We start from the raw sequence: 22,500 nt of genomic DNA, 5'->3' as shown, positions 1-22,500 counted from the left end.
AACATCAATACATCAATTTTGACCATCTCCACCAGTGCCCATATATAGCCCAGGCCTGAAGAAAAGGAGAAAAATGAAGCAAGAAGAGTGGGCTTTAACCACAAAGGAGGTTTGCAAAATAATCCATAACACAAAAAGAAAAAAATTAAAAGATATTGCATAAGGTCCTAACACCAATACATCAATTCTGACCAATCCCCACCTGTGCCTTTAAATAGCCCAGGCCTGAAGAAAAGGAGAAAAATGAAGAAAGAAGAGTGGGCTTTAACCGCAAAGGAGGTTTGCAAAAAATCCATAACATAAAAAGAAAAAATAAAAGATATTGCATAAGGCCCTAACAACAATACATCAACTTTGACCATCCCACCAGTGCCCATATGTAGCCCAGACCTGAAGAAAAGGAGAAAATGAAGCAAGAAGAGTGGGCTTCAACCACAAAGGAGGTTTGCAAAATAATCCATAACACAAAAAGAAAAAAATAAGAGATATTGCATAAGGCCCTAACAACAATACATCAATTCTGGCCAATACCCATGAAGGCTGGTTGGACACAGACGGGATGAGAAATTAATCACATGAAATTAGTCGAGAGAGAGATGACATTTATTTTGACGTTGCTGGCGCCATAGAATTTGCTGGAACAGGAGAGGGTCGATCGCGTTATCAATCATCGTTATTAAGCGTTAAATTATTGACAGCCACTGTGCACCTGCCCACTTTAATCTTTATTTATACCTTTGTCCCCTTTATAAGGGGGTGGGGGAGTTCAGGGTGTTTTCCTTGTGAGTTAATTATCTGGACGACGGCTTTCCATGATAGCCACCATCCACATAATGATCAGAGCCAACGTAGCTAAGTTTTGTGTAAATTTTTTGTGACAAATAATGTTCTTATTTCCAGCCCTTCCTATTTCTTTTTACCTTGTCATTCAATCGTGTCCTAGATAAGGCCTTAAAGTTGCCAGTTCCGTCGCCCGCCACCCAAAAAAAATTTTTTTTAATGAATGTACCAAACACAAGAGAATGCTTCATCTATCCAATGATGGATGAATAAACTTGAAAAATGGTTTGGCTTTACCCACCAATCAAATGACGGCAGCTTATCCCATAGACTTTCGATGGATTTAAAATTTCATCAAAGCTAATTGGTAGCGTTGAATGCTTGATGCTGCTTCCACGTGTGGCCAGGTTATCATTAACGTCCGTATATTTGTCCTTGTTGTTGTTATTATTATTTATTTTTTGTTTTCCTGTTATTATCAATAATATTTTTGTTTCCCTCAGCAAGTCTTTTGGGATTACGTTACTAGCCCCATGGCTATCTTCACCCTGATTGTGTCCATCTACAGTCGACCTACTAGAAGGTACACAATTCACTACTTAGAATTGTGTAACCTGGTCAATAGAGAAACCCTGGATTTTTCAGGAGACGGACCTGAGGGCTTGGGTGCTTCTCTCTCTCTCTCTCTCTCTCTCTCTCTCTCTCTCTCTCTCTCTCTCTCTCTCCTGTTGCGTAAGGTGAGGTTTATAACCACTGGGACACTATTTTATTTTTACTATGACTGGCATGTCCATGATTATAACTAATTTACTGTTCTTTGTAAGTATCGTTGTCTTTAAATTTATTTATTACCATTAACTCATCTACCTGATGCTCTCTCCTTTATGGTAATGATAATAACCATTAGCTCTTAGCATCCTCAACTATTTCCCTGTTAATCTGTCTAATGCTCGCTGTTGGCTCATTGCTCGCCCTCAAGCGCGCCCGGTTCTCATTTCCAATCATCGTCTTTAGTAATTGCACTTGTATCAGTTATGGCTTATCTGACGCCATTGCTATTCTAAATTGATATATCGAATAAACATTTGGCTGTTGTATTTCAGGGCCATGAATGACGTTATAACGGCGATTCCTTTGTTATCGTATTTAATAATTTAATGGGGGTATAATATTTGTCATTACTCTTTATTCTGCAATAACCTTGTCTTAAAGCTTTGTCTTAGTTTTCCCTTATTACCTTTTAGTTTTCTGAAAAGAAACCTATTGTGCAGGTTTTGTCTGTCCGTCCGCACTTTTTCTGTCCGCCCTCAGATCTTAAAAACTAATGAGGCTAGAGGCCTGCAAATTGGTATGTTGATCATCCACCCTTCAATCATCAAACGTACCAAATTGCAGCCCTCTAGCCTCAGTAGCTTTTATTTTATTTAAGGTTAAAGTTAGCCATAATCGTGCTTCTGGCAACGATATAGAATAGGCCACCACTGGGCCGTGGTTAAAGATTCATGGGCCGCGGCTCAGGCAGCATTATACCGAGACCACTGAAAGATAGATCTATTTTCGGTGGCCTTGATTATACGCTGTACAAAAAACTCGATTGCACCGAAGAAACTTCGGCTCATTTTTTACTTGTTTTATTATTGTTATTGCAGCCTGTCCGTCTCCTCTTTAGATCATTTATCTCTTATTTTTCTTTTATTTATACAGACTGTCCATCTCCTCTTCAGAGGCAGAGAGGATGATTCCTTAAGCAAACAGGAATCGTATGGTACTTGGCTGTGTTGTTTGGAGTTGGACCAGGAATCGGTGAGGTTTAGCCTCAGTGCTTAACCTCTCTCTCTCTCTCTCTCTCTCTCTCTCTCTCTCTCTCTCTCTCTCTCTCTCTCTCTCTCTCTCTTTCTTTCGTTCTTTCTTTCTTTATTTTTTTGGGGGGAGGGGGAGAGAAGGGGATGACGGATCGGGGTTTGGTGAGGTCACGCACACACACCCAAGAGAGAGCACATGAACACATAGAGAAAGTAAGTCAATATCAAACGAACACCAAAATCCTGAACACTTCGAAACATTGAAGAAATAGATTTTCTACCTAATAAAGGAATGGAGTAATCTTAATTATATATTAAATTAATATCGAAGATTAGGAAAACTTGAAGAAACTCTGACAAAATTTTCACTCCCAGTAAAATTAATAAAAACTCGTGGTTACCGTTTGTGGAATGGTGAAAATAACACTAAGAAAGAGACAAACGAAAAGAAAAATGAATATTGGATACGGGGAGAAGGAAAAGAAGGAAACAGTGAGAAAGCATTAAAAAATTAAAACGGAGAACACAACACGCGAAATACAGTCTGAAAGAAGAGCAGAAGGGAAATAGGATCAGAGGAAGAGAAAGGTGTAAAAAATTAGATAAATGTGGATAGCAAGGTGAAAAAGACAAAAATAAAAACGAAAGGAAAACAAGAACAAAAACAAAAGGAAGAACGAACCGCAACAGGAATGAAAATGGAAAGAAAGAGGCAAAGGTAAAAAGGGAGACAGACAGACACACAGAGAGAGAGAGAGAGAGAAAAAAAAAATTCTTAAAACATAAAACAATAGATTTGATGTTGGTGGGCAGGGCAGGTGGGTGGGTGGGTGGTTAGTGATTTAGCGGAGGGGGCAAGGCCGGAAGTGAGACAATTAAGAGAAAGGAAGAAAAGAATGAAGACGCTCTTGCCAATTTATTTAGTAAGATACATTTCGCAACGGTGGTCAAGGCCATTGCTGTGACGTCAGTAGGGTCAGCCTTTCCTGATCTTGCGTAACTGTTTTCTTTTATAATTATTGAGAAACGTTACAAAATAAAACAGACCTTGAAGGAGTAACCCATCAGCTCAGCGTCGATGCAAAAGGAAAATAATTACGTGAATAACCGGTATTAAGATACCGGTCAACTATAAAACTCGTTAAAATTTAAGTTTATTGAAATGTCATTGATGCAATAATTAAATGCTTATGACAACACAAAGTATTCAGTAGATACGCAATTGTTTTCGTTTGAATGAAAAAGAGACGCTTTATGCATAAATTACGTTTGTCATCATCAGCTGCTCGCTCGTAACATTACGTAAGACAATACTGCCCGCTGCATACAGTGTTCTGATAATTAATAAATGACGGTATGACTTCTAATACGAATTTTTTTAATATTTCAAACTTGAGTGTTTATTGAGATCACTAGCATCTGCCATCTAATATTTCAACTGTTCGTAGGATTTTGCTTTACTGACAAACAGGGAATGTTTCCTATTTGCATTATGAAATTTATATAGCAAATCTACAAAATTTCATTGATGAGAGAACATTCTCTCTCTCTCTCTCTCTCTCTCTCTCTCTCTCTCTCTATATATATATATATATATATATATATATATATATATATATATATATATATATATATATATATATATATATATATGTATGTATGTATGTATGTATAGTCTGCCAAGCATACTTGGTGAAAAGAGGGTGCAAGGTGGGTTGAAGCAGCAATACCAAACTTGTTTTCCTCATGATACGAATCAGCATTTAGATACTTGTGATTCTTTAAAAGAGGACTTTATATGATAAACATATGTAACAACAATTGACGACAATGTTGTATTTTAAATATTACTAGAAATAACATATGAAAATATTAATCAAGAAAATGTGACACCTCTTTCCTCAAGCGTTGCAAATCTGCGTCTACCCTCAGAGGATGGCGAGGAGGAACAATTATAGCTTTGGGTCACTAGCCCTGGGTCAATCCTTTTCATTAAAGGACAATAATGCAATCGTGACAAAATTTGGCAATATATGAAACATATGAAAAAAAGACCTTAAAAAACCTTAATGAATAAAAGAAGAACAACGAGCATTACAAAGAAGAAAAGTGATATAAGCTATGTAAAAACACACAGTCGAAAATTATGAATTACATGACTTAATTCTTTAAAAGAAAGAGAGAGTTAACTGGAACTGATTAATATTTAAATCTAATTTAATTTTAGCTCTTGGCTGACAATAAATTGTCATTTCCAGAAGAAGCGTGAACTCGAAAGTCTGCTATTTATAAGAAAAGAAAAACGAGGAAATGCCACCGGGGATTGTAACAGATCGGGATCGAAGGAAAGGGTATCCACAATCCGCGAGTTACCTTCGAGAAACAGAAGTTTATACATATACTGTATGTATGTATGTATGTATGTATGTATGTATGTATGTATGTATGTATGTATATATATATATATATATATATATATATATATATATATGTGTGTGTGTGTGTGTGTGTGTGTGTGTGTGTGTGTGTGTGTGCGCGCGCGTGTGTTTCGTTAACGAAGAGCATGACCGAACAATTTACTTTAACTTATCAAACATTTTATGAATTTCAACGGATCTGCATTACACATATTTGCCTCCAAAAACTCACTCATTTTTTAGGGATTAAAAGTACCTTTTTAAATGTGTGAGTGATTACTACAAAAGAGAATGTTGAAAAATAACAAGTATTTTTTGTGTGTGTAGACGGAAGTAGAGAGATTATCAAGCAATGAGAGAGAGAGAGAGAGAGAGAGAGAGAGAGAGAGAGAGAGAGAGAGAGAGAGCTCTTTCTCAGTTGCAACCCACGTCAGTGAATTACCATTACCATCACACTGTTATATAATTTTATGCTTTAGTGAGGAAAAGCATACTGGGTTTTTCAGGAAGAGCGACCATGCTTTGGCTTCCTCGTCCTGGGAATAAATACAACTGTTTCCTGTTACCTGTTAGCCGTTCCTTGTTCCCTGTTCCTGTTACCTGGTTTCTGTTGCCTGTTTCCCGTTACCTATATCTGTTACTTGTTTCCTGTGACCTGGTTTCTGCTACCTGTTTCCCATTACCTGTTTCTTGATACCTGGTTTCTGTTACCTGTTTCCTGTTATCTACATCTGTTACTTGTTTCCCATTACCTGGTTTCTGTTACCTGTTTCCCATTCCTATTCCCTGTTACCTGTTTTATATTACCTGGTTTCTGTTACCTGTGTCACGTTACCTATACCTGCTATTTGTTTCCTGTTACCTGGTTTCTGCTACCTGTTTCCCATTACCTATTCCCTGTTACTTGTTTCCTGTTACTTGGTTTGTGATAACCGTTTCCCGTTATCTATTCCCTGTTACCTGCTACCTATTCCTTGTTACTTGTTTCCTGTCACCTGGTTTCTGTTACTTGTTTCCGTTACCTATTCCATGTTACCTGTTATCTATTACATGTTGCGTGTTACCTGGTTTCTGTTACCTGTTTCCCGTTACCTATTCCATGTTACCTGTTTCCGTTACCTATTCCACGTTACCTGTTACCTATTACCTGTCATGTGTTTCCTGTTACCTGGTTTCTGTTACCTGTTTCCCGTTACCTATTCCATGTTACCTGTTTCCGTTACCTATTCCATGTTACCTGTTACCTGTTACGTGTTTCCTGTTACCTGGTTTCTGTTACCTGTTTCCCGTTACCTATTCCATGTTACCTGTTACCTATTACCCATTACGTGTTTCCTGTTACCTGGTTTCTGTTACCTGTCCGTTACCTATTCCATGTTACCTGTTACCTATTACCTGTTACATGTTTCCTCTTACCTGGTTTCCGCTACCTGTTTTCTGTTCCTCAAACGCGTTACCACTTACAACACCACTAAACCAGGACTGAGAGAGAGAGAGAGAGAGAGAGAGAGAGAGAGAGAGAGAGAGAAGAATCAGACATCATCGTACACTTGTTCTACTTCGGAAAGAGTGGACTAACATGGTCTTACGAAACTTCTTATTTCGAGAGGGACCTAATCTTCTTCCCCGAACAATAACGGTGATAACCTAAACAATATTTCATTTCAAAACCTCTCGACTGAATGGCTCTACTCGGTTTCGTTGGGCTTATTCCGCTGCTCTTGTCAAAATGTCATTGTTTTGTGTTTGTTTCTTTGTTTTTTTTTCATGATTTAGTAGGAACGAATTAAGAAGAGACGGAGAACTTCCGACGTCGATAACATTTTTGGCAATTTGTGATGGTGTAGTGCGCTTTTTTTTTATAAGGTTGTTAAAAAACTGTTGTGTTTTATGTAAAAGGAAAGAAAGTTTAAATCTTCAGCTGCAAGCAATTAGTTTTTAACAAAAATTAAGTGCCCCTACTAATTTTTTCTCTCTTTTTCTTTTTTTTCTTTTTTTTTCTTTGTCCATCACAGTCATCCTATTCGACTGGTTAGTTTTTTATAGTGTGAGATTCCGGGTTACATCCTACCACCTTAGGAGTCCATCACTTTTCTCACTATGTATGCTGTTTCTACTTCGGCATCTAGTTTTTCCAGATTCCTTTTCAGAGATCTTGGGATTGTGCCTAGTGTTCCTATGATTAAGGGTACAATTTCCACTGGCATATCCCATATCCTTCTTATTTCTGTTTTCAGGTCTTGATACTTATCAGTTTTTTCTCTTTCTTCCTCATCTACTCTGGTATCCCATGGTATTGCGAGATCAGTGAGTGCTACTTTCTTCTTGATTTTGTCAATCATCGTCACGTCTGGTCTATTGGCACGTATCACCTTATCTGTTCTGATACCATAGTCCCAGAGGATCTTTGCATGATCGCTTTCTATCACCCCTCAGGTTGGTGTTCGTGCCACTTAGTGCAGAATAGCTGCTATTTCATGCACAGGTTCCAGTGGAGGGCTTTTGCTACTGAACCATGCCTCTTTTTTTGTACTGGTTCTGTGCAAGCGCCGGACATTCGCTTGCTATGTGGTTTATGGTCTCGTCTTTCATATTGCACTTCCTGCATATGGGTGAGATGTCATTGCCATCTATTGTTCTTGGGACATACCTGGTTCTTAGGGCGTGAACTTGTGCCGCTGTCAGCATTCCTTCTGTTTCCTTCTTGAGTTCTCCCCTCTGTAGCCATTGCCATGTTTCATCACTGGCCAGTTCTTTTGTATGTCTCATGTACTGTCCGTGCATTGGTTTGTTGTGCCATTCCTCTGTTCTGTTTTTCTTTCTCCTGTCTCAGTATATTTCTCGGTCTTCGTCTAAAATTGAGTTACAAGATTTAAGCCAGACACACAAGCAAACAAACAAACAGAGAAAAAAGCAAGCCAAATATAAGCGTATAAAAATTGAAGTAGCTCATTTTATTTATTCTTTTTGGGTCACTTTAATATTTCCTTGCCCTGACCAACTGTAATTCTTACTCTCTTTATGTGTTTCTGTGTTTGCCTTTCAATATCTTGTCTCATTCTTCTTCTTCCTTGTGACAATGTGAAATTATCCTTTATGTTTCTTGATAAACTTTTATTATATTATAAATCTTGAATTCTAAATTCAGAATTATCTTGGACCACGTTCTAAAATTATATTTTTAGAACCGCCTTTTCTACTAATTCACGGGACCCCCCCCCCCCCTTTTTTCTTCATCAACTAAAGTAGCCTCCAAGTCCCATTCCTCAAGTAACTCTCAATGACCCTTATTTCAACAACCAGTTTCCAGATGAGCATCAGTTACGTCATATACCTTTCCCAGACGGTTATGTAAATGCTGACTACAGCAACAATAAGTCAGTCCACTTCCCCCTTATTGCTCTCCAAGGCTGATGATGGAAAATGAGTTTATCTCTTATATAAGCGTTGTCAATCTGGACACTGGCCTCCAAGCATCCAGTAAGCTTGCAGGAAGCAATCAAGCACTTGGGATGTGCTTTCAGTTCCGGCTAGTTCGAGACAGCCTTGAAGGCGGGATGTCAGTTCATACTCGTTCAAACTAACTTCCAGGCTCGCTCAAACTGATTCCAGACCTGCGCGTTAGGTACCTCCCTGACCACAAGGTCTCCTGCGCATGGTTGATGACGTATGGTAGGTAGGTGGCGAAAGATACGGCGTACTGGATTTAACTCGTTTTTTTTTTTTTTTCTTCAACAGAATCGTCGTTGATGGTTTAATAAGCTAGTGGTCCTAAACGTTAGTTGTTTTTATACTCCGCTGGTGACGATATTACTTGTATACATAATAAAATAACGTAGTTTTCATGCGAAGTCAATTTTTTTTTCTTTTGCAGTTCTTCTCTTTGCTCATACGGGAATTCAAGGTGCTTAGATCCTTATGTAGTCAGAATGCATTATTATTATTATTATTATTATTATTATTATTATTATTATTATTATTATTATTATTATTAAAACAAAACAATCTAAAGAGGCCACTGACTTGACGAGCAAACGTCCATAAAGTAAGTACACATATGTGATATAAGAGATAAAACAGAGGGAAGGGAATAAATATCAGTGAATAAATATATACAGACAAGTCCACACCACTAAAAAAACATATGATTATGTACATACGTTTACAGCAACATGTGCCAAGTCAGAAACATTCAGACACCGCCGCACACGTTTTTTATTTTGGTTCATCATTAGGCGTCCGGCCCTTTGGGTGTTTCTTTAGCTAATTTCTAAGCTTTTAGAAATGATCTATACGTTAACATAAGTACATTCAGATAAGGAATAATAGTTGTCACTCCCAAGTTTATAAAATAAGAATTAATATAAAAAAAAACTTGTGTTACCTCAAATATTTCAAGTTTTTGCTGTTTTCTCCTCTTTTTAGAAATGATCTATACGTTAACATAAGTACATTCAGGAAAAGAAATAATAGTTGTCACTCTCAAGTTTATAAAAATAAAAATGAAAAATTCGTGTTACCTCAAAATCAGCAAATGAGTGTTGCCTCATATATTTCACGTTTTTTCTGTTTTGCCTCACTTCTGAACTAGCATTATTATTATTATTATTATTATTATTATTATTATTATTATTATTATTATTATTATTATTATTCAGAAGGTGAAACCTATTCATATGGAACAAGCCCACCATAGGGGCCACTGACTTGAAGTTCAAGCTTCCAAAGCTTCATTAGGAAGAACTAAGAGGAGGTAACAGAAAGAACAGATCCCACGCACTTATTAAAAAAGAAAAAATAAATTAATAAAACTGCTCGCCTAAATCTAATCAATTTTGCTTCCGTTTAAGTTACTTTCTAATTCAACATTTTTTGTACATCTGTACATAGGACAATCTAGTAACCCCAACCTGACCACTTTCGCATTCTCAGTTTGCTGGGTACCTCAAACACTTCTATATTTCAAGATCCTTGTAAAATTTCCTTTGTCTGTCATCAACACTAACATGACCTATTTCTCTCTCTCTCTCTCTCTCTCTCTCTCTCTCTCTCTCTCTCTCTCTCTCTCTCTCTCTCTCTCTTGCTTGCAGGACTGTCTCTCGAATATCAAAGTCACAGAGAAGAATAAGCACGGGATGCGAGTAATGTACAAAAGAGGATACGTTACATCCGTGTTTTCGTGTCTATGTATTCGCTGAATAAAGCTAAATACAATTGCTGGATCACGTAGATCATTTACTTTCAGATCGGAAGCATGCGCTGACATACAGCAAACGCATTACGCTGTTATGCCACAGGTAGCAAGATCGTAATTGTGTAATTTCTGCAATGAATTATGACGGAGAATGAAGCTTATGATCCGTGAATCTTTTACGGTTTAAATCATTATCTTTTATTTTTTCTAAGCTATCTTGCTATGAAAACAATTATCATTTTCTTCTTCATAAATTTCTGAAATTACAGAAAGTCAGCATAGAAAGAGAATGATAAGGGAATGTTAAATTCGCCCAATAATTCAAGGAAATATAAGTCAACATATAAGGAGAATGGTACATTAATGGAAATAGTAGAAGGCAAAATATAAAGAAAATGACAAAAGAATGCTATTTCGTCCATAAATCCAAGAAATTATAGGAAGTCAATATATACAAAGAATGGTAAAAAATGTTAAATTCGTCTATAAATTCATGGAATTACAAGAATTCAACATACAAAGAGAATGTTAAAAGAATGTTAAATTCGCCCATAAATGATGGAAATACGAAAAGTCAACAATAAAGAGAATTATAAAAAATGGTAAATTCACCCATTAATTCACGGAAATATAAGAAGTACACATAAAAAGAATGATAAAAGAATGTTAAATTCACCCATTAATTCATGGAAATACAAGAAGTATACATATAAAAGAATGATAAAAGAATGTTAAATTCACCCATTAATTCGTGGAAATACTAGAACTCTACTTATAAAAAGAATGTTAAAAGAATAAAAAATCACCCATTAATTCATGGAAATACATGAAGTCAACACATAAAAAGAATGATAAAAGAATGTTAAAATCGCCGATAAATTCATGGAAATAAAGGAAGTCAACATACGAAGAGAATGTTAAAAGAATGTTAACTTCGTCTATAAATTTATGGAAATACAAGAAATCAATGTATAAAGAGGATGGTAAAAAAATGTTAAATTCGTCTATAAATTTATGGAAATACAAGAAGTCAACGTATAAAGAGAATGGTAAAAGAATGTTAAATACGTGCATTAATTCATGGAGATTCAAAGATTAAAAAGTACAAGAAGAATGGCAAAAATGTTAAATTCGCCCATAAACTCATGGAATTTCAAGAAGTCAAAGCATAAAGGGAATGTTCAATTCGTCCTTTAGTAGTTAAATGTAACAAAGAATCCCATAAGCAAGTCATCGCTCAACTCAGCCAGCGAATCTTTGCATGATTATTAGGGACGATCCAGCCACTGTTGACTCGCGGATGTCATGTGGTCCATCAGAACGAAAATCTGTCTTGCCCAAACATTGCTTTTGTTTGCCTTTGTAGCAATGCAATGTTCACAATCTCTCTCTCTCTCTCTCTCTCTCTCTCTCTCTCTCTCTCTCTCTCTCTCTCTGCATTAAGTAAGGAAAGGAATAAACATGGTAAGATTTACTGAAATCTCTCTCTCTCTCTCTCTCTCTCTCTCTCTCTCTCTCTCTCTCTCTCTCTCTCTCTCTGCATTAAGTAAGAAAGGAATAAACATGGTAAGATTTACTGAAATCTCTCTCTCTCTCTCTCTCTCTCTCTCTCTCTCTCTCTCTCTCTGCATTAAGTAAGGAAAGGCATAAACATGGGAAAATTTACTGAAATCTCTCTCTCTCTCTCTCTCTCTCTCTCTCTCTCTCTCTCTCTCTCTCTCTCTCTCTCTGCATTAAGTAAGAAAAGGAATAAACATGGTAAGATTTACTGAAATCTCTCTCTCTCTCTCTCTCTCTCTCTCTCTCTCTCTCTCTCTCTCTCTATATATCCCGGTATGGGGTCTTTCCGTTAAAATACCAGTATGTCTCTGCCGACCTGAAGAGTGAATAATGTTTACGGTTGTTGTTAGACTGTTGTGGGTCGTAGGCAGAGTGTGTGGGAGAGAGAGAGAGAGAGAGAGAAGAGAGAGAGAGAGAGAGAGAGAGAGAGAGCATGAAGGATGATATATGAGAATAGATGATTTACAATGGAAGGGCCTCGACGAGGTAATCATCTCATTAAAGACTTCATCAGATGTGTTCCTCTCTCTCTCTCTCTCTCTCTCTCTCTCTCTCTCTCTCTCTCTCTCTCTCTCTCTCTCTTTCACACACACATACACATACGCACAGAAACACACGAATCGATATCAGATGCTAATTCATTTAAAAGGTTAAGAGTTTTTAGGTTAATGGGCGAATATTAAAAGCTTTTAAATCTTCTTTTTAATACTTCTGCCACTTATATTGTTTCCCATCAGTGCTATAAAAAAGGCACTTTCCCAACGGAACACTAACAACGATATTCTGCTCAATAAAATTCCGTGAAAAGACTAACACGAGAACTCTTGATAAAGTTTATAGTCTAATATCGCAGAAAGTTTATCTAACACGAAGAACCCTTTCCTTTCGAATAACCATAAATACAAGAATCTCTGGTCATTAGACAGACATTTGTTTTAAAACAGGATATGTATGTGTATAATTACCAGAGATGATATTAAATGTTCAAATATTACTTTTTATATTATCCTTATTATTACCATTATTATTATTATTATTATTATTATTATTATTATTATTATTATTATTATTATTCAGAAGATGAACCCTATTCATATGGGACAAGCCCACAGAGGCCACTGAATTGAAATTCAAGCTTCCAAAGAATACGGTGTTCATTAGAGAGAAGTAACAGAAAGTAATGGGAAATACAGAAAGAAGAGATAATTTATTAAAAAATAAAAGACCAAATTAATAAACAAACACAAAAATTTAAGTAAATTATTTAAATACAAGTAGCCTGTTAAGATCTGATCACAAAGGGTGATTCGAACTATAAAAAAAGAATTCACACAGTATGAAGAGGGAGCTTACTGAACGACGGTACCAGCGGTAATTAAAAAGGTTTAGGATTGAATAAAAATTCAATAGAAACCATGTTTTTGTTTAACAGCTTAAGCTGCGAGTCAGCTGCTGAAGACCAAGCTACGAAAAGACAGGTTCACGTGTCAATGGCAACGGAGTGGGGGAGTTTGTGCGTGTGTATGCATAAGCAAAATCACCTTTTTTTGTTTCCTGTATAAGAAAACTATTGTACCGGCTTTGTCTGTCTGTCCGCACTTTTTCTGTCCACACTTTCTGTCCGCCCTCAGATCTTAAACATACCAAATTGCAGCCCTCTAGCCGCAGTAGTTTTTATTTTATTTAAGGTTAAAGTTACCCATAATCATGCTTCTGGCAACGATAGGCCACCACCGAGCCGTGATTAAAGTTTCATGGGCCGCGGCTCATACAGCATTATACCGAGACCACCGAAAGATAGATCTAATTTCGGTGGCCTCGATTATACGCTGTAGCGGTTGTACAGAAAACTCGATTGCGCCGGAGAAAATTCGGCGCATTTTTTACTTGTTTTTATAGAGAGAGAAATTGTTGCATTTCGAAACCTTTTCAATTTTATGCAGGCCATCTGTGCTGCAAATTTGCAAATCCGGCTTGTTATTGTGATAAAAAAAACTCTTTCTTTGTGATACAAAAGAGGAAATAATCAGTTGCATCAAACGTTTCTAACTTCATGGCGAAATGCGGTTGTTGTATTAATTAAAAATGGTTAGAAAAAATCTTTTATTGTTAATTAAAAATGGTAAAAAGTCTTTTATAGTTTTAGGTATGAAGAGCTTTTCTTTGAAATGCATTTAATGCAAGTGATAAAAGAGTCGATAATTGACACCATTTTTCTCTTTTGAACGAATTTTTCCGTGAAAATAATCATTTTGAAATGTGATTCGCACAATGGCTTTTGCTAATTTAAAAATACAAATATTCAGTTATTTGTCATCTAGAGTGAAAAGGTTTCAACTTATCCCAATAAGCATATATATTAAACATTAGGTGTTTGAATTTGATTTGGTTAATCTTTCAGGTCATGAATTCAATGACACTTATCATAGACGATATTAATTCATCTATATTAATAACTAAGGACTTGAATTTTTCATTTTTACCAGACGCAAATCTCTACGACAAAAAATATTAATTTTCGATAAAAGAGAAAAGCTCTTCCAAAGTTATTATTATTATTATTATTATTATTATTATTATTATTATTATTATTATTATTATTCAGAAGATGACCCAGTTAATATGGAACAAGCCAACAGGGACCATTGACTTAAGCTCTCAAAGAATATGGTTTTCATTAGGAAAAAGTAACAGAAGGTAATGGGAAATACAGAAAGAAGAGATCACTTATTAAAAATTAAAAATTAATTGACAAATTAATAAATAAACAGATAAAAATGTGAGTTAATTATTAACATGCAAGAGGGATTCGTGACCTGGTTACGCTGTGCCCTTTTCATCAATAGTGCCAATAAAGTTTTCTCTAACACTAATATTTCCATACCTAACAGCCTAATGGATCCGAATTTCACAAAACATCGGATACATGTCTCCTATAAGACATCTGGAGTATGGAAGAAGGTTACTTTCCCAATTTGACCTGTATAAGATGGACGCAAGTGGACACGGGGATCCTTCGCAGTGTGTGTGTGTGTGTGTGTGTGTGTGTGTAAATGAAATGAGGGACATAAAAGAAACATCCTTCCAGTGATCAGGTTGGCAAACGTGACCTCATTCTGATACTCTGGATGCGAGTTCGAGTACTGCTACGGACATCAAAATTACTTCATGTTCTTGCATTTGGATCTAAGGCTTCGTAGCAAAAACCGTTTTAAAAAAAGGTATGAAGAATCGATAAGTTAAAAGGACATTGTGGTTATTACAATTACATATTTATATGGTAAAAAAGTTACCATGATATTCTAAACAAATATATATATATATATATATATATATATATATATATATATATATATATATATATATATATATATATATATATATTACTGTTTCTTTTCACCACTCATTTTTGCCATGTCTCTTCATATGCAGCACCTTCTAATATCATTATTTACTTTGTGCCTCTCTCATTCTAATTGTATCACAATCAGTCGATATAACCAGGACATCACATGATACCCTGGAAGAACTTTTCTCTTTTTTGGATAATTATTACTTTTTGTCATAGAGATTTAAATCCTGCAAAGAAGAAAAATTCAAATCGTTAGTTATTAATTTAATTAAATTCACATCGTCTATAAGTGTGACCTGACTCAGGTCAGTGAAAATAGGAAATCCCCTTGTAAAAAGTGGTTCTTTGTGTCCACTTGCGTCCATCTTATACAGGTCAAATTAGGAAAGTAACCTTTGTTTGAATGACGTCCCCCATGATACCAATACCCTATTGCCCCAGTTGAAAACAAGGGCCAATGAGAGTGCCTAAGTCTATGGAATACGAAGGAAGAGTCCCTTTTTGAAGGCTTGTAAAAAGTCAGTTAAGTTGTGGCGACGATCGGGTGAGGTTTGTGTCAGTTCACACCCGAAGAGAAAGCCGGCAATTACATCGAATGGCGACAATTAACGTAGTAATTACTATCGCAGAATATAGTCCAGGCCCTGTAATCTTAATTGAGAATATAAGTGTTAACCCAACCCACGAGTATTAGTTTCTACCTATTGTATTTTCCCAAACTAACCCCAGGATATTTTAATGTGGCGCCGGGTAGCACTAACCCCGGTTTTTTGCCATGCCCTTAGGTTAGGTTAGATTAGGTTGGGTTAGGTTAATTGGAATCGCTGCTCCCTCTGTAATTAGGGTGTGGGAAACATATTGAGATTATTTTCAAGAAAATTCTATGGTTAGTTTTCAAGATATGGCGTCCGGCTTTTTTCAGGGAAAGGTCTCGGTACTCGGCTACATTTCGGGAAAATGCCGCTGGGTTAGCGTCAAGCGTAAATGAATTCATAGTCTTAATGACTAACAACTTTCGCATCATTTGACGTGCTTTATTGGCCAGGTTAAGCATCAATTTCTTGGGGTATAAATAACAAGTAAAAAACTTGCAACAATGACACTGTTGGCATAGCAAAAAGTCAGTCTTCAGGAAGCTGGATATTCTCTTGGCATGCTGCTGCATACATTGCTCAGAAGATCGGCTCTTTCAGATTCAAGTTGGACTTAATCGTACTTGAATGGAATATTGTTCTCATTTCTTGCAAGGCTCTTCTGTACATCATGTTTCTTGACGGACATATATATATATATATATATATATATATATATATATATATATATATATATATATATATATATATATATATATATATATATATATATATATACATATGTGTGTGTGTGGGTGTGTGTGTATGTGTGTGTATTTATTTGTATGCATATATACATACATATATATATATATATATATATTATATATATGTACATATATATACATATATATATATATATATTTCTATATATGTACATATATATACATATATACTCGTATACACATACATATATATGTGTGTGTGTGCGCGTCATATTTCCTGGATCCGTTGAAGAAAATGAAAGCCTAGTGGACTCTGCATCTGCAACGGCGAAGAGAGATATATATTCTTTCCTGAAGACCCACTTCCTCATAGCCTCCATCGCGGAGAAATCAAATACGAAAGACAATAACAGAGTCCATTAGGTGAAAGCTCAGTCAAGCGGCGTCGTTTTTCTGCGCCATTGAATTGCGAAGAAAACCCTTTTTATTGCTCGAGTCATGAAGGTATCTATTCGTCTTTTTTTTTTTTTTTTTTGTAACAAGCGAGCGAATATCCAGGACAAAGTTTTGGCGTCGACTGAAATGGGAATCTGTTTTAGTAGTTTTCAATTAAGGTTTTACGATGGAAAACTTTGCAGTCCTGAAGCTCGTGTTTTCTTGGGACACTTTTATATGTTAATGAGACAATGCATGACTATTTTGTTTTCCCAGTTAGTACTTTCATGAAATAGCTAGACATACCCATTATCCTTTCCTACGGAAAAAGGTAATCCTTTCCGTCTGCCACCAAACTCTGGATATCTTCTTCTGCTTCTGTTTTCCCCGACTGTTTCAACCTTTCTTTCATCCTTTTCCTTTCTCTTGTCATATACTGACCTGGGCTAGAAATTATATTAGTTCCCGCACTGGGTTCCTGGCTAATTTATCCTCTGTGCTAAAAAAGTACAACAGTGTATATACATATATATATATATATATATATATATATATATATATATATATATATATATATATATATATATATATATATATATATACACTGTTGTACAATTTAGCACAGAAAATACACAGTACATATATACATACAGTCTTCTTCTTCTTCTTTAACGTGCTTTTTTCCCATTTTTGTATGGGGTAAGCACGATGCCTTCTTTTGAAGGACTTTTGATTTGGCTTTAGGGTAGACCGTAGTCTCGATCAGCTGCCCTGCCTGACATCATATCTTAGACATACATATACAGTATATATATATATATATATATATATATATATATATATATATATATATATATATATATATATATATATATATATATATATATATATATATATATATATATATATATATATATATATATATATATATATATATATATATATATATATGTTCTGGAATTTGCTTCTGATTTATTCCAAGAAGGCGGCAAAGGGCGATGACTCCTTAATCATCTCATTAATGCTAAAACACGACTAACACGAAGGTATTTAACCCCTTGACATTAAGACATTTCAGGAACTGAAGAGGCACTTTTGGACAGTTTCTGCATCTCTCGTGTCTATAATATTACTGTCTACTTTGATGATTCGCTTGATTGGAACTGCAATTGGAATATAAAATTTAAACCAAATGACAAGCGCTGGAACCTATGGGGTTATTCAGCGCTGAAAGGGAAACCTAGAGCAAATAAGGTATTAAGGGTGTAACAGGAGGAAATCCTCGTAGTTGCACTATGAAAGTAAAATGGAAGAAACATAATATGAACGGAGGCACAACAAATGGAACGAAAGGGGTTGCAGCTAGGGACTGAGGGGACGCTGTAAAGGACCTTAACTAACACTTACAGTGCACCGCATGAAGTACGCAGATGGCACTAACCCCCTACAGGGTGACGCAGTGCAGTAGATAAAATAATTTTTTCACTAAAATACTTCAGTTAATGATACAAGCATGAAATTTGGTACATATCTTCTCCATAGGCCACTTTTTGAAAATTACTGGGTGTCCGCTCAAAATTCCAAAATGGCTGCCATTTTTCAAGATGGCCACTAGTCAAGGTTTTAACATGAGACTCGTGTGCCTCTGGTCATGTTTTTATGCATTTGTTTTGGTTATACACGTTATAGGCAGAGTCACCAAACAAAAGTAAAATGTATTTCTGTTAAAGATTTCATATAGCATATACAAATAAAGATGGCATCCAATGTGGCAACCAAAAACCTTAAATAATCGAGTCTCAGGATTCAGCAGGAGTGGAAAAATGTCTTCCTGTTCAATATAATAGTTTGCAAGTCTATATATAATTTAGGTGCTGGTTTTATCTTTAGTTTTAGTTTAAAAGAGTATGTGTCAGTGCACAACTAGGGCACACTGGTGATCTCACTGCTGTGTAATTTAGCATGGGGTTCAGTGTCAGCTAATCTTGCTTTACTGATACTGTGCCTAGCTTTGCTTTAGTGTAGTCTAGTAGTTTAGTGTCCTAAATGCTGTCCAATAGCCCTATATCAATTAGCTGGTAAAAAGTATATATATAGTTGGTAGATCTAGTTAGACAGCCGTGCCTGAATTGACAGGAGGTGCCAGCGCGGGAGAGCTGAGCTAAGGGTACGTTGGGCTTTACATGGCTTGTTCATGTACTTACCTGGATGGTGTACAGATCTCACGGGGCTTAAATGGCATTGGAAGAATGATCGCGCTAGGTGTAGGGTGACTGAAGCTATTTGTATCCCACACATCAATGTGCATATCAGATTAAGGTGGTAAAAGGATACCCCGTCGGCCTTAGTCAAGAGCTCATAATGGCAAGTGTAAATTCCATCACAGGCAAAAGGGAGACCAACTGGAGCAAATGTTATATTTGCTAGGAAGACAAGAAAAATGAAGGTTAACTTCTTTCTGAGACTGTGTACATCATAATCCTGAACATGAAGGGTAAGTAATGATTTCAACCAATGTGCCATTGTTCCAGGAGACTGGTGAAATGCTGCTTAACTTTGGCTCAGCAAGACTGGATGAAGGCATTGGCACAGAGGCAACACTATGACAAAGCATGGCAAAATACCACAAGAGCTGGAGGGTCATGTTTAATATTGCAAAACTTGATCGTGCAAAGGAGTGAAGATCTACAGTTGAAGGTAGTGAACCACAGGAAAAGCATGCTAAACAGCATCAAATGAGTCATGACAATGAAGCATGCAGTTTTTGTGAAAATGTGGCACCTGTATCAGATCTTCGACAAATAATCACCGTGAATCTCAACAAGAGACTACATGAGTCTGCTCTCACACTTAATGATGGTAAATTATTGGCAAAACTAGGTGCAGGTGATGCAATTGCACAAGAGCTGAAATACCGTCTTGTATGTCTCACTGGCCTTTACAACAGGGAGAAGTCCCATCTTAGAAATCTTGAGAAAGAACAATGTCACAGTGAAGAACCAGATGTATATCCACTGGTTCTATCAGAGCTGGTTATTTATATCATTGAAACCAGCTTGAGTTCGGATGGTCCTGCCATATTTCCTCTTGCAGACGTATCCCAATTATACCAGCAGTGCCTGGAACAATTGGACATTGCCTCACCCACTGTAAGTGCGACAAGATTAAAGGACAAATTGTAAGCAGAAATCCCTGAATTAGAAGCACACAAGAAAGGAAGAAGTAGGCTACTTGCCTTGCAGAAAGATGTAGCTTTAGTCCTATCTCAGGCATCTGACAACTCAGATACACTTGTGATTGCTAAAGCAGCAAAGATACTGAAGAAGCATCTACTAGATCATCAGTCCGGGTTTGATGGCACCTTCGGTGAAGGATGCATCAGTGATGCCACACCTCAAAATCTGCTCCAGTTCACTAGTGTGGTCGAACATAGAGCAGACATAAAGTCACAGCTAAGGTTTGGCTCATCAAAGTCAGACCTGGCTATTGCTCAGCTCCTGCAGTACAACTGCTCCTCAAAACAGGGGAAGGAGCAAGTGTACATTGACACTCAAAGGATAGGGAAACTCCTTTTCCAGTGTTCATGGGCAAGGCTATCTATGCCAAAACCAGGAAGAGAAACCTGGCAGAAATGCTTCATGATCACGGCATGAGCATTTCCTATCACAGGGTGTTGGAGATATCAGCCAGACTCAGAGATGACACTGTCACCAAGTATGTGGAAGAGGGTGTAGTCTGTCCACCTGTCTTGAGAAAGGGGTTGTTTACCACTGCGATCATGCACAACATCGATCACAACCCTTCAGCAACTGCAGCTACTACCTCTTTTCATGGGACCAGCATTTCGGTATTCCAGCACCCTGCCAAAAACAACCAAGGGGAAGAGTATCAGCCAATACAGTTTGGGCCTGAGAGGGTAAAATATGTACCTGAGCTACCTGACTCCTTCACAAATATCCCCCTGCTTCCTTCAAGTCCAAAAATGCCACAGGCTTGGGCTTACAGGCACAGCTTTGTGTAGCTGCAAAGGTTGCAAATGATGCTTCAGATACATCTGAATGAGAATTTCGTCACACTAAAGGGTGGCACCATACATCTTTAAAATCTTGCGTTCATTTCAGGCTTAAAAAAGGACATTGAGACAGTGCTCGAACATAGGTAAGATACTTTGTTATCATACTTCATTATAGTCTTGTGCTTGTACACTTTTCAGTAGAATTATGGGTTCCCTTACCAAGATGTAATATTGATAGTAGTCCAATAGAAATGCTAGAAACAGATTCTCTGGCCTCATAAATGCAGACAGATAAAAATTTCATGTCTCTATCTTTCTTAGGTGTAGAGTTATCAAGCAAAATGTTTCATGGTGGCCATTTTGCACGCCATCTTTATCACAATGGTAAATATAGTAGTAGGAGGTCTGATGATATCTTCAATTAACTCCTCTACCTAGGAAGACATTATCTGAATAATGACTGATGCATTTATTTCAATAATGATTTACTCAAAGTGTCAGAAATGGAAACAACTAGCAGCCATCTTGAAAAGTGGCGGCCGTATTGAAATTTTGCGTGGACACCCAGATTTTTCAAAAGAAGGGGTTAAGATGTGCACTTGTGCCATATTTCATGCTTGTATCACAAACTGAAGTATTTTTCTACCTATCTGCTGCACTAACGGGCTTGATGTAAATTATAAACCCTTTCTTATGCAGTGCTCACTACCTAGGCCTCCCTCTCTCTCTCTCTCTCTCTCTCTCTCTCTCTCTCTCTCTCTCTCTCTCTCTCTCTCTCACACACACACACAATTGCAAATCAAATATCTGACCTTCATGCCCTCATCTTGAAGTTAGTGTTTCCTCTTCTGCAATTCGTGACTGAGTCGATCACCACAAGGGAAAAACAATTAAGTTCCATATGAGACAATTCCGATCCCTTTCCTAGTTTCTTTTTGCTGTCAATTGATGATTGTTTCCTTTCATCCAAACCTTGGGGAAGTCTTATGAGACGAGCTTTCATTTTTGATGCTTGTTCTTTATTGTAGATTAAAAGGAAAATGTAAATCATAATTGACATTTATTCGAAAAAGTACGAGTTTTTTAGTTTTCTGAAAAGAAAACTATTGTGTCAGCTTTGTCTGTCTGTCCGCACTTTTTCTGTCCGCCTCAGATCTTAAAAACTAATGAGGCTAGAGGGCTGCAAATTAGTATGTTGATCATCCACCCTCCAATCATCAAACATACCAAATTGCAGCCCTCTCGCCTCAGATCTTAAAAACTACTCAGGCTAGAGGGCTGCAAATTAGTATGTTGATCATCCACCCTCCAATCATCAAACATACCAAATTGCAGCCCTCTCGCCTCAGTAGTTTTTATTTTATTTAAGGTTAAACTTATCCACAACCGTGCGTCTGGCAACGATATGGGACAGGCCACCACCGACCCGTGGTTAAAGTTTCATGGGCCGCGGCTCATACAGCATTATACCGAGACCACCGAAAGATAGATCTATTTTCGGTGGCTTTGATTACATGATGTATAGATAACTCGATTGCGCCGAAGAAAGTTCGGAGCATTTCTTACTTGTTATTAGCTTGGTAACTATTTATAAACATTGCAAAATTTATATTGGTACTTTTTTTCCTCAAAATGGAACAAATACCAG

At 36.8% G+C, this 22,500-nt stretch overlaps 1 long non-coding RNA gene across 1 annotated transcript in view; it reads right to left on the bottom strand.

Annotated features, from left to right (window-relative positions):
• Positions 1-22,500, bottom strand: part of LOC136855676 (uncharacterized) — a 223,680-nt gene that overhangs the window by 173,346 nt on the left and 27,834 nt on the right. The window lies entirely within an intron of this gene.

The sequence above is a fragment of the Macrobrachium rosenbergii genome, chromosome 3 (genome assembly GCF_040412425.1).
Source record: "Macrobrachium rosenbergii isolate ZJJX-2024 chromosome 3, ASM4041242v1, whole genome shotgun sequence".
Taxonomy (NCBI): Eukaryota; Metazoa; Arthropoda; class Malacostraca; order Decapoda; family Palaemonidae; genus Macrobrachium; species Macrobrachium rosenbergii.
The sequence above is the reverse complement of the archived record's forward strand: the minus strand, read 5'-3'. Positions and strand labels throughout refer to the sequence as shown.